The sequence below is a fragment of the Pipra filicauda genome, unplaced genomic scaffold (assembly GCF_003945595.2).
Source record: "Pipra filicauda isolate LSUMZ 115617 unplaced genomic scaffold, ASM394559v2 scaffold168_size1973030_pilon, whole genome shotgun sequence".
Classification (NCBI taxonomy): domain Eukaryota; kingdom Metazoa; phylum Chordata; class Aves; order Passeriformes; family Pipridae; genus Pipra; species Pipra filicauda.
In genome coordinates this window covers 899,547-913,120 of record NW_024104195.1, presented here as the reverse complement: position 1 = coordinate 913,120, position 13,574 = coordinate 899,547, and the positions used below count along the sequence as shown (strand labels likewise).

General features: G+C 36.8%; 1 long non-coding RNA gene across 2 annotated transcripts; it reads right to left on the bottom strand.

Moving 5' to 3' along the window:
* Positions 1-4,159: 4,159 nt before the first annotated feature.
* On the bottom strand, positions 4,160-13,309 carry LOC120322911. 2 transcript variants are annotated; one of them, XR_005562873.1, is made up of 3 exons: positions 12,966-13,309; positions 5,136-5,233; positions 4,160-4,295 (listed from the first exon to the last, which is right to left on the bottom strand). It is a non-coding gene; the product is annotated as an uncharacterized LOC120322911 (long non-coding RNA). The 2 variants fall into 2 exon arrangements; XR_005562874.1 differs by lacking the exon at positions 4,160-4,295 and adding an exon at positions 4,831-5,043.
* Between the last annotated feature and the right edge of the window lie 265 nt (positions 13,310-13,574).

Below are 13,574 nucleotides of genomic sequence, written 5' to 3'. Positions count from 1 at the left end.
GCTGGGATATAATCATATAAAATACAATTACCATTGAGAATGAGTTTTAAATTAGTTATAAAAAAATTAAAATAATTCAGAATCATTAAAAATAACAAAGTTTTGCTGCAGTAGCTCATCACATGATTTGTGATTTAGGCTGCTCTTTCTGACTGACATATTCTATTTTCTTAGCACAAAGCCTCAGGTTTATGATTTTAATTGAGTACATAATTAAAATTAAAACATCACATGAGGTTGTTTAGAGTTGAGGAAAGCATGATGTGCATTATATGTGTTGCAATCAAAGTCTATTGAGAAAAACAATCAGATCATTATGTCACAATTGGTTAAGCGTTGGAAAACTTCATTTACAGTCTGACATAAGGCACCACACTGGGTTTTGGGGTTTTTCTCCCCTGTAGTTAGGTCTGGTGACATGTCTGTGTCATCTCATCACTGATCCAGGACTTGGATCAGTGTCACTACTGTGAATACCTCTACAGTCAGTTCTACCCACAAGGGCAGAGGATAACTTCCTGTGTTTTAAGAGAAAGGAAAGTCAGTAAAACTTGTCATTAATTTGAAGCAGATTTTCCACTAGCATTTCTGCACTGTGATATATTGTCCTTTTGTCCAAGATCCTGTTGTTTCTATAGTCCTGGGTGCATCACTACAGAATTGTACTGTAACCCCTTTGAGATGTTTAGTCCTCAAAAGGTCTCCAACCTTTTACCTTTGTATTTAGAAACTGAAAATGGATATTTGAAATATTTGAAAGCTTTTTTTTTGTTTCGGTTGTATTTTTTAAAATTCAATATGCATTCATTCTAATAAATAAATAGCTCTGGTGCACCAGTGGCATTTTGCTTTACCTTCTGCCTCATTGTCTTCCTAAGGTATGTACAGATTTGCACTATGGCATGATTTGTCATGTCTTACTGCTTAATTAACCTTTCGTGTGGTGGCATTTCCCAGATTGCCTGCAGAGTTATTTCAGACAAATGTGTCTGTGTAGATAGGCAACGTCAAATATAGCAGCTTTCTAGTTAAAATATTGTTATTTGCTACCACTGGGGACATTATTCTTTTTAATAGAGGCTGTTGAGACTCTAAGATCCAAACTTTTCTGGTAGCTGACTTTAAACCCCAGCTCAGAGCATTCAAAATCAACGCAAGCCTTGTTTTGCTTTATGTGAAAAAATTTTGAAGCATTAAACCAGATATAGCCTGAGAAAAACTGCTTTCAGTGCATGCTTGTCTGTTTCGTAGTTGCTAAGTGCTTCCTTTTTTATTTGAAGTAGCTACGGCTATTCTTCACCATGCAATTATGAAGCTGCTTTAATGAGAGAGAGTTTCCTTTCTTAGTCTTGAAGTGATAACTAGAAAAGATTTCTTAAAAAAAATAATGCAAAAATTTCTTAGTTCTCCCTTGTGAGAAAAAGTTACTTATTAAAACAGAATTGATTGAAAGTCACGTTAACTAGGATGTTATATTTGAATCCCAAATTTTCTTTAAGGACAAAAAAGCAAAAGTTAACAAGATTTTTAAAAGGGTTCCTTTTCTCTCTTTTGGTGAACTATGTTGGATGTGTTACTGTGTTCTTAATAACCTCCAAGTTCTTTTAGCCTTTGTCTGTATTTTTGATTGCTGCCATTATTCCTAAAATTTGCATTTATTACCTGGATTATAATCTTCGGTGAAAAGAAAATAAATTTTTATTTTTTTCTTCTGAACCTTAAATTTCTGGAAAAACAGAGTGCAAAAGTGTATGAGGATCAAAAAGAGGGACAATGGATAGATATAAAGAAAAATATAAAGCACTTTCCCATTCTGTAACCTTTGGCCCAGCAGATGATGGGAAATACAGATATTGAAAATATCCTGGAAATACATTCAAGCAATAATAAATTCATTTAGGTACTTCAATGGACTGTTTAGATAGAACCAGCAACTGTTAAACACCCTTAAAATACAAGCTGGCAGATTTAAGCAGTGAAAAACACAATTCAATGTTTCACAGCTTAAAACAGGTGAAGGTTGACATATTTCGAACACCTAATGCTTAGAATTAAAAAAGCTCAGAGACATTTTCAACAAAACATGAAATGATTATGAAATCACTACAAAAATTATGTTTACTAGAGATGAAGGAAAGAGTTAATGAGAGAGAAGTGGTACTGCTTAAAATAATGTGAGAATCATACAGTTAATAACTTCTGGTGGAAAGCAGTTCTGGGAAATAAAGTGATCATATGGGATGTAAGTAATAAGGATTTAGTAAAAGATAAACCATTAAATCTTCACAGTGTGAAGATACTAAATACCAGATTAAAGATGGTTAGGATTATATACTTCAGTAGATGTAAAACAAGGAGGGACATTCCTAAAATTGTAATGCTTGATCTACAAACTTGAAGGTCCCTTAAAGAGAATACTATCCTACTCAAAATTTCTATATTCTTATACATGTATTTGAAAATCTTTGTGAAGCTTCTATTTCAAATGTTTTTTTCTCTTTTTTTTTTCTTTTCAAATGAATATGGCAGCAGTAAAAAATATATATGTTAATCTGTACTTAGATTTTATTTATAAATCTTTGTGGACACGTGAGGCAAAGGCATATATTAATACAAATTAACATGTACTGTTATAGATTGCTTACTTAATTGCTTATTACTATATAATTGCTTACAATTATCACTGTAGAACACCCACTGAAGTAAAGGAACATATATTCTAATTAATGGAATCATCAATAATAGTGCATTGGATTCATCCAGTGAATCTTCTCAGTTCTTAACAGCAAACAGTATGCAAGGATATAAAGTCACCCTATATCACTAGAATTGGATCAAAACCAAGCTGTCTCAAGGCAAATCTGTACATTTTGCAGTTTGCCAGAACTTTCCATCCAAATTCTACAGCTGATGACGTGAAGCCCAAAAAGTGCACTCAGAGCCCATGAGGGGTCCAGAAGTCGGGGGAGGAGAGGCTGGACATGGCCCAGCACAGAAATCCCCTGTGCCCTGGGCTGATCCCACAGTGGGGGCAGTAGGGTAGGGGGGGATTCTGCCCCTCTGCCCCCTCAGGTGAGACCCCACCTGCAGAGCTGCCTCCAGCCCTGGGGGCCCAGCACAGCAAGGACATGGAGCTGCTGGAGTGAGTCCAGAGGAGGCACCAAGATGATGAGAGGGATGGAGCAGCTCTGCTGTGAGGAAAGGTTGGGAGAGTTGGGATTGTTCAGCCTGCAGAGCAGAAGGCTCTGGGGTGACCTAATTGTGGCCTTCCAGGACCTGAAGGGGCTGCAAGGAAGATGGAGGGAGTCTATTTACAAAGACCTGGAGTGACAGAACAAGGGGGAATGGTTTCAAACTGACAGAGAGTAGGATTAGATGGGATGTTAGAAAGAAGTTTTTCCCTGTGGGGGTGGTGAGGCCCTGGCACAGGTTGCCCAGAGAAGCTATGGCTGTCCCATCCCTGGAAGTGTCCAAGGCCAGGTGGGATGGGGCTTGGAGCAACCTGGGCTAGTGGAAGGTGTCCCTGCCCATGGCAGGGGGTGGAACTGGATGGGCTTTAAGATCCTTTCCAACACAAACCATTCTATGATCCTATGATTTTATAAGTAGCTTCTTCTTACTTTGTAGCAGCCCATCTCTAAAGTGCTTGTCATCTTCGACCCTTGCTAGTTACTCTTCAGTATATCTGGATCTCATTAAAAAACTCCTCTAATACTTTGTGCACAAAAAATCTTTAAGTTTTGGCAGAAGTGGGAACACAGATGGAAGATGAAGGAATTTGTGATCTTTGCTTAGTTTGCCCATTTTTGCTGTTTGAAAAACTAGGAAAGAGAAAGGCATAAGGATCTCTATGTATTTCTGAGATGCTTAGGTACAGTCTCCTGCTATGGAAAGGTCTCTTTTACCTCTTTTTTTTTAAGAGTAATGCATACTAACATTGAAATTTCAACAATTCTTTTCATATAATGCAACTGTATTTTCAAAGCAGAGTTTTCTGAGAAACTCTTAAAACTTTTTTCTCGTAATTTACTTTTCAGAAGATATAACATGGATGTCTTTTAATAGCAAATTGTTTTCGCTCTACAGTCATTAGAGATTTAAGTGGTGCAATTTATCATTTTTGTAACTCTCTTATTTTTTATTCTACCTTTACCTGTATAGTTAACTGTACATTTATCTTGATATCCTTTGTGACCAGGCAGTGCAGGTAAACATATACAGGTGAGTTGAGCTGTTGTTTTCTCCTGGCTACAGAGGAGCCTTCACCAGTATATCTGGACTTTGATAAGAGGGATCTGTTGTTAAGTATATATGGAAAATTAAATATTATTAAAATGTATATTTAAAATATTTCCCTAAAAACACCATTTAAGATTTTTCAAAATGGACGTATTTGTTCTCTAAGACTGGATCTATGCACCTTGGCGTGCAAGTGTGCATCAGAAGGCTGAACTGTGTTGTGGTTTCTACTCTTTTGTGATGTATTTACTCAAGAAGGAGTACCATATTGGGAAAAAATCCTTAAAAAAATCAAAGGTAAATGTGCCAGTTTTGACTAACCTGTACTATAAAACGTTAGGTTTGTTTTCTTAAAACCTGTAGATACATTCCTCTCAATGGACATTTTGCTGAAAAATGAGTTTTTAAGAAACTGTGGCTATGCTTGCACTCATGGACACTTGCACGGAGAGTAAACTGCATTCTGTTAGTTTTTGCTCTATCAAGTCAGTAGGTTCTGTCACTCAAGATGCTTTAACGACTAAAAGGGCTTGGTGAAAACAGGCTGAAGCTAAGTCAAACTTTGGCTGTTGCACCAACAAAGACCCACAGCTTGTTCTTTTCCCCATGTTTATTTGCTGGTAGAATCAGTCATGTCAGTAACTTGACCCAAATGTGGAATTCCTGGTTCCTTTCTTGACTCTCTCCCTCTAAGCTGTTCTGTGATGGTCCATATATTCAATAGCACAGCTGTGTTGTCCCACGCACTGTACAACATGCAAGGGCATCTCTTTTGTTATGACTGTTGTGTGTGGTTTGAGGGACCTGTGTATGATAAAAGGGGGTTATGACTGGTGAACAAATGCCTGATTCAAAGAATTAACAATTCTTTTGCTAAACAAAGAAAAAATCCTTACATATTCTGTCAGTCATCCATCACAGCTGAATCCATGAATGAACCAAGGAGCAAAAATAGCATTCTTAGAAGGCCCTGTGGCTTCTCTCTTCCCTTGTGCTTTGAGTGAAATAGAAAACAACATTGTTTAACAACCAATTTTAACCTTACTATTGTCTTTTGTTTTTAAACAAAAAAAAAAGCATAATGCACATGAATCTGTGAATTCACTGTTGTTCATTCATTATAATTTAAATTCATGACCTAAAGTGGAAGAATTTATCAGTGGAAGAATTAAAATGCAAAGAGATAAATATTATAAAAAATTGTTTTTAAGTAAAATGTTTCATGATAGTTGAGAAAAAGAATTTTTTAAGCATTCCATAACTTAGCAGCAAGCTTTATTTTCAAATACCATATAATAAACAGAAGTATTTTGGGGGGGGAGGGGGTTATGATACGAAAGAGTGTTTGCTATGAAAACACTTACTTGAAAATGCTGTAAGTGTACAAAAACTGATGGATAGGAATAATTTCAAACCATTCGGAAGTGACATTTAGATGGATATTTATCTTAATGTAGCAGAATTACAGTGGTCTGAGACTCACTAGAACAGTTTCCCTGTAAGATTTCTATAAGGTTTTATTACCAAGAAAAATCTTAATATTTCAGATTGAATTCAAGTGAAAGCATAGCTTCATGCACATTTATTTAGGATTTGCATATGAAAATTATGTGTTCAATATAACTAGATAATACAGTAGTGGCAAAAACAGATAGAAAAAGGAAAGTATGACGAAAAACAAGAAATTAATTCATAGCTTTGCATTTTTCCTGCTTGCCAGAAGGACTGGGCTTATGGGGATGTTCTCATCATTGGCATCAGCAGATGTCACTGGATGGAGGATCAGTGCATCCAAATTCTGTCTGCATCCTCTCACACACAATTTTTCTTTTACCTTTTCTCTGCTCTACAGCAAAATCTCTTGGAAAAACTTTCACTTAACAAAAGTCTTCATGCCCTCACCTCCCATCACAGGTCAGAAATTATGTAGGACCATGTAAATCATCAAATAGGTTTGAAAGCTGCAGTGGTTGAAGCAAATGATTTTGAGACCATTTCAAAGGAAAGAAATAGGCTAAAATTTCAATGTGGGAAGATGAGGTACCTGAACTCTGAATATAAATGTGATCCCACATGTGAATTTCAGTCTATTCCTCAGCCCTTAAACCATTTCAGTGGCTTAACAGCATTTCTCTGCAATTTACCCAAGAAAGCCTGAAGACCTTTTTCATAAACTTTAACTATGAGTCAAAAATAAATTGGGATCTAAGACTCATTTTATTGTTGCTGTTCTTTTATTTATCTCTCATGATACATAGATTTGTGCTTACTGTGATTATGTTATAAATTACTTTTGCAAGGAAGCCATGTCTCAGTTTTTATGTTCACTACCATATCTTATTTCACTATTTCACTTTCTCTACCATCTGTGGAGGAAAGGAAAGCACTATTTAGGCCATCCTTATGTTCAAGTTGATGCTTTATAATTTTAAACAGGCTCCCAAGTCTTGTTTACTCCCTTTTTACAAAAATGTTGCTGTAATGTGGTGATGTGTGGAATATATGGATTTATATCTTGTTTCTTACAGCTGTTGACTCTCAAAATGCTTAGAGCATCTTGAAAGTTTGTAATAGAGTTCCATATTCTGACAGTTTGTTTTCCCTGGCATATACACATACTCCACATCCCCCAATTAAACTGGCCTATATCAGGAACAGTGTGGCCAACAGGTCCAGGGAAGTGATTCTTCCTCTGTACTCAGTGCTGGTGAGGCCACACCTGGAGTGTTGTGTCCAGTTCTGGGCCCCTCAGTTCAGGAAGGATATTGAGGTGCTGGAGCAGGTCCAGAGAAGAGCAACAAGGCTGGTGAAGGGACTCGAGCACAAATCCTACGAGGAGAGGCTGAGGGAGCTGGGGCTGTTCAGCCTGGAGAAGAGGAGGCTCAGGGGAGACCTCATCACTCTCTACAACTCCCTGAAAGGAGGTTGTAGCCAGGTGGGGGTTGGGATCTTCTCCCAGGCAGCTACCAGTAAGACAAGAGGGCATGGTCTTAAGCTCTGCCAGGGGAGGTTTAGGTTGGATATTAGGAAGAATTTCTTCACAGAGAGGGTAATCAGGCATTGGAATGGGCTGCCCAGGGAAGTGGTGGATTCTTCGTCCCTGGAGGTTTTTAAGATGAGACTGGATGTGGCACTTAGTGCCATGGTCTAGTAACCACAGCGGTAGTGGATTAAGGGTTGGACTTGATGATCTCAGAGGTCTTTTCCAACCTGGTTGATTCTATGATTCTATGTTATTTTTATAAGGATTTTTTTAAAAAATTCTATTTTATTTCATGTTTCTTCCTTGATTTCTCTGGATATTGAGATTTTTCTGCAGGCATTATATACAGAAGTATCACGTAATCAATATCAAACATAGGGCAGGTGTAAAATCTTCTGTTTCCAAAGCTATAGAAAAGAATGAGATTAAAAAACATATTTCTGTGCTTAGGTTTTTGCCAAATATGTTTGATGATTTATTAGCACAATGAATTTTTTGATAATGAATAAGTGCCTACTAATAGAATTCACTCAGGAAGTCTAGCGCTTTGTGCAAAGAGAATTTCTATAGCATACATAAAGCAAATATGAAATTATTCTTACTGAAAACAGGGTTGCAGTCGGTTATTTTTCAGAATAAATCTTTCTTTATGTATCCTGGTATCTTGCTGGGAAAACCCACTTTATGTTTTAGAGTTGAATCGTTATGTTTGCATTTAATTTCCATGAAAAAAGCATCTGATTCCAGCTGAGCTGAAGTTTTACAGCAAAGTCTTCATTAATTAGAACCATGTCTTAAAGAAATTCGCATACCAGTTATATTTTCTCAACAATTTCCTTCTGAAAAAAAAATTAGCCTTGAAGTCTTACAGAAATTGTTTTCTGACTTTCTAACTTCCACAAACCCTTTTTGTGTCTCTCAAGTGTGGTGGTTTCAGCCAGAATTTAGATGGGATGGAAGAACTATGGATGACAGTAGGTGGAGTTTCCATGCCCATCAAACTGGGAAACTCCATTCCTAGAGCCAAGCTGCAGCAAATTAAATCTTTCTCTAAGTTTTGTCGGGTGATTGCAGTCATCAAAAGGGAAATAGTCAGGTCATTCTCCTCTCTGGCCATCAGTTGACTAATACATGAAACGAGACAATAAGAAAGTGCCTTAGTAATTTTTATAAAATACTAAAGAGCTTTGTGTTTGGGTAAAATACACTGAAATTACAAGACTGAACCTATTCTACATATTTTGATTTACCAATTATTCCAGAATTTTTTATCTGACTGCTGTTTTCACAAAGGTTTAAAATTAAAGAGCCATATTTTCAAAATGTCCAGTTGAAAATTATTTTTTAACAGATTATGTGCTTCTAAAATCTCAGTTGTTTCTTTTTGATCCCACTGTGCCATTATTCGCTCTTTTGCATTTCTTTGAAATAAATCAGAACAGTGGAACAAGATTAATTCAAATGGTAAAAGTAGAACACATGGAATCCTCCATTATTAGATTAAGTGCTCCTATATATGGCCTATTCACCTAAGAAAGGTGATGTCCCTTCCCATGGGGAAGATGATCCTTAAGGTTCCTTCCAGCCTACATCACTCAATGATTCTATTTTCGTAATGATCAGTAACTATGACTTTAGCATAATCTCTGCAATGTAATGTAATCACAAGGACTGCACTTCAGAAATGGAATTTATGATTAACTGGATAAGAAATGTCAAAATGTCCATACCCTGGAAATACTGAAAATCATCTTAATTTATGAGCTGGTTGAGATGGTGACAGACTTTTAAGTGTCCTGTGAAAACTTGCAGATATCTTCAATATTAATTTCACTGCTGCTTAGATGAATTGTGTAACATATTTAATAACATCAAAAATCAAACGAGCTTGGAAAGCATTTGTTTAGGACATGTACCACAAGGACTGCTGAAAGCATGAAAAACCCTAAGAAATAGGCAAACCCCTAGTTTATGCACAGTTCAGTGTTATCTAAACAGATCTGAAAGATTTATAAGTTTTACTTGCATATTTGCTTGAGAAATGACACAAGGACATTCCTGATTTGCAAAAACTTCACTCCTACTGGTTGCTAATTAGTTGTATAGCACCAAAGATGATTCATTAGTTCACAACTGCCTAGCATATTGGAAAATACTATATACAAAACCTGGTTTTACTCTCAGAATATGGCTAACCATGGCTTCTTTTCAAGTTTGAAGCTTCTGACAAATCAGCATTTTTAAACCATTTAGCCTGAGCAAGTGTACTAGTTTATCAGGTGAAGAAGATATATTAAACTTATTTTTCTTTTGAACTTGCCCATCAAAGAGGCTTGCACACCCTTTAATCCGTATTGAGGGAATGTATAGTGTTTGCCTGTATAAATCAGCAGCAGGGTATAGAGCTGTCTTATTTTCACTGTGCCAAAAGCTGAAAATTACCAAGCTGTGTGCGTGAAATCTCTGTGGTTGATATTAGAGAAGCATTGAAAAGAGAGGGAGGGAAATTCTGTTACTGAATTAATTTTCTCTACCGTACAGAGAAGACAGAAGGGAAAATAAAAGACACCTACACAGTTGTTTCTCCTATGGCAGAAGAAAGGTCAGATGATCTTTGAGGAAATTTGCATGCACACATTAGTAAACAATTTTTTCACTCTAAGTAAAAAAAGTCGCTATTGCAGCTGTTGATACATGAAAGAAGAAATTTTTTGTTAATTCTTGCACTAGATAATAAAGTTATTCCCCGCCTCAAGCTGAGAAGTTTGTTGCATACTGTTGCATACTGCACTGATAGTGTCAGTTCTCTTGGACTTCCTCACCGAAAGTCCAAGTCTTATCTGAGGTATCCAAGTAGATTTTATTAACATCTAATGTAACTTATTTCCATGATAAAATTGCCAGAGAAGAGCTCTAAGATAATTTGATTATTGAAATTCTAGTTCTGTTTAGTTGGAAAAATGATTTGGCTGGTGTGAGTTTTGTTTTTTACATGTAAAAGATGGATTTGTTCCATGATATCTCTTCACTAGCCATCCTGCTTTCCTATATTTTAATGGCATAATAGTTAGGACAACCATAGTCCCATTATGTCTTCTGGTGGCTCTTGTGATGAGATTTATACGACTGCAGAGTCCATCACTGATAACATCATTATGCAGTCTTCATTCCTAAATCACACTTGCTATTTGTGACATAAATCATACTCTGGCTGTATTCCAGTCACATATACCTGGCAGAAAACTGAGAGTAGAGGAAAGCTAAAAATAACCCTTTGCAAAGCCTGAACAGATTTGTGTCTTACTATTCAAATCATGGCTACGTAAAGTATTCACAGATGGGAGAGAGCACTAATATGCAGCAAGGAATGTTTGTCCTCTGTTACAGGACAGCACTTGTAAGTAATCAAATGAACATCACAGATGTAGGAATTGTCAGGGCAGAGTAAGAATCAGAAACAAATCTTGAAGAGTAACGCTGAGTCCATTGGCCCAGAACTCAAGCAAACAGAATAATAAGTCCAGCTTTCATGTTTGCTGATTTAGACATGAATCTGGACAAGGGTGCCATAGAGGAGAAGCTTGGGCATTCAATTTTATTCTTTTCAAGAAATATATTCCAAAACAAATAACTCAAGTAAGTAAATGAAACCATCCAGCCTGGCTGAAGGTCAATAAAAAATTCAGCACCTTAACCTTGACTATAGCCAGGTAGGTTTAACCCACATAGTCTCTTCCTACTGCACTCCTAAAACTGTAACCAAAGATTGAACAGAGTTACTCATGAGGAAAGGTAAAACATAAAACACTAATTTTCTAATTAAAACATACTAGAAGCAGAGCCAAATGGTACTTGTATTCAAGTGGCTGAGGCTTTGATCATATGAGTTTGTGAGCAGGACCAGATTTGAGATGAAATACTGCTGTTTTGAGAAGGCACTGGCCTGTTCAACGTTGGCTTTGCACTCGCCGTGTCTAATATTCCCTTCATTTGGGAGAATAACGACAGCAACCACAGAAAAGAAGTCCCTAAGCCTTCTTAGAACTCTAAGAAATAAAAATAGAATAACATATAACATCACTCGGCACACCAAGAACTGTGAAGCTTTTAATTTATGACATGACATTTCTTTGTTGTTCTTAGGACTATATTTATTGTCACTGTATTAGCAATTAAAGAAATAAATTGACGGACAGATCCGCTAAAATGTTTCATGAAATTCTCATGTGAATTTGAGGCATTACTTGAGCATTTTTTTCACTGCCTAATTTTTATGTTTATACTTCAATTAACTTCAGGATTAAAGGGTAGGCTCAGTTCAGCACACACTGTGTCTCACCTAAAAAAAATCCACTGTGCAGGCTCGAAGGGTAATGACCTTTCCCAAATCTTCGCTCGCGAAGACTGGCCATACACACACTTCAATTAACAGGTAATAAAAAGAAGTTTGCAGTTATAGTTAAAAATCTGTATTTCCATCCACTTATAGTTAAGCATCTATATTTCCAGTCCACAAAACTTGAAAGTATTTGCATGAAGGTTTGCACACAACTCCTTTTGGTATATACTGGAAAGTCTAAAAATATCCTTCTTAAATTTTTGAAGGATTGCAAGTCTAAAAGATTTACTGAGGTCTAGTCCTTGTCTCCTGAAAGGACATCTCATTTTCTGTTGTGAGAGATGAATGTTTTCATTTGTAAAATAACTTTCTAAGATTTATACAGCTACACTAGGAATTTAATCTTCTTCTAGTATATGAATCTGTCATTACTGTCTTCTATAAACAGACCTTAACTTGGTTAGAATAAATCTGGACATCAGTTTTGACATTTTATCTTTTTTCAGCACACTATTGTATTTTTCTCAGAGAAGAGAAATTAAATTGGCATATGTTTTTAACATTATACATGACAGAACAAATATATAAAAATACAGTAATTTTGTATGAAGATATGTTGCATCATATGTTGTCACCAGTGTCTTTCAAAGGATAGAATCATCCTACAACATGTACAAGTCCTAGCAATGAGAAGTCTTGAAATATTTTCCAAATTTTTTCTAGAAGACAAATGAAGAAAATGAAATTGTTCAAAATACATAGTTAAGTGAAAGAAAAACTAAAACCCCAAACAAGTTTTAAAATGTACGTAACTCCACCTCAGTGTAAGGACAGCAATCAAACCCAGATGCACTTGTCAAAATATGCCTGTGAAATGATCCTAAATATTAGCATTTATTTGGCTTATAAATTATAATTGTCAATAAAACAGGCAAGCCACTCATATTTCAGGATTCTAAATCCATTACCAAAAAAATACAAAATAACTGCAAACTGACCTGTTGTTACACTCCAGATTAAGCTGTAAGCTACCCACAGCGGTTACATTTTTATTTAAGACTTTTTAAAAGCCTTTTGGTCCGTTACAACATGTAATTAGCGTCCAAAAAGTCACACACTCTTCGTTAAGAGAAACCCTTTTTAATTTAGTGAGAAAAATAAGATATTTTGGCAAAAAGTTTTTACAGGAGTAAAATAAAACCAAGAAAAAAGCATTTCACTAAAACATTCAGCACGAAGACCCATTCCACAGGAAACACCCACTAAAAACAATCAATATATTAGCTTTAGTAAAACCCAGTTGACTGGTTTTAAGTTACTCACAAGAAAAGGAAAAGAGTAAAAGACAACAGATTAAAAGGAATAAAGAAAGAGAGAAGAGAGAAAGGAGAGGAGAATAGTTACCGACAAGATTCGACAATTCACATGGTGCCGGCAGGAGAGGGAGAAGAAAGAGACCACATGGAGTGTCATGTATTTCTAGAGTTCAGTTTTCCCTCCCCGGCAGGATATCCCACCAGCGCTTTCCAGCCCCAGCTGAGTTGTGCTGTAGGCAGTCACAGGCTGCAGGGGTGTGGTGCGGGCGAGCTGCCAGGCAGCCCTGCCTTGACTGACAGCCCGACTGACAAGGCTGCAGGGCCTCCAGCTCTGCCACGTGCTCTGCGTGGGCTGCAGGCCTTGCCTTCAGCTCTGCCCTGTGCCCTCAGCACAGGCCTGATGTGCAGGCCTTACCATGGACCTGCAGGTCCAGGGCCAGCCCCTCCCCACATGCACATACATACATACATACATACACACACACGCACACACACACGTGCACACACACAGAGAGAGAGAGTTGGTTCCGACCCATATCAATAATTCAGTGAGATTTGAATTCAGGATCTCACACCCGTGGAAAACATTCAGTTATTACAAAGTGGTTTAAACAGTTATACAGCCTGTATCAGGTGAAAGTCTGTAAGAATGTTTTGTTACAGCTTTCTCTTGAAAGCAAGGCACAAATCTCTAATT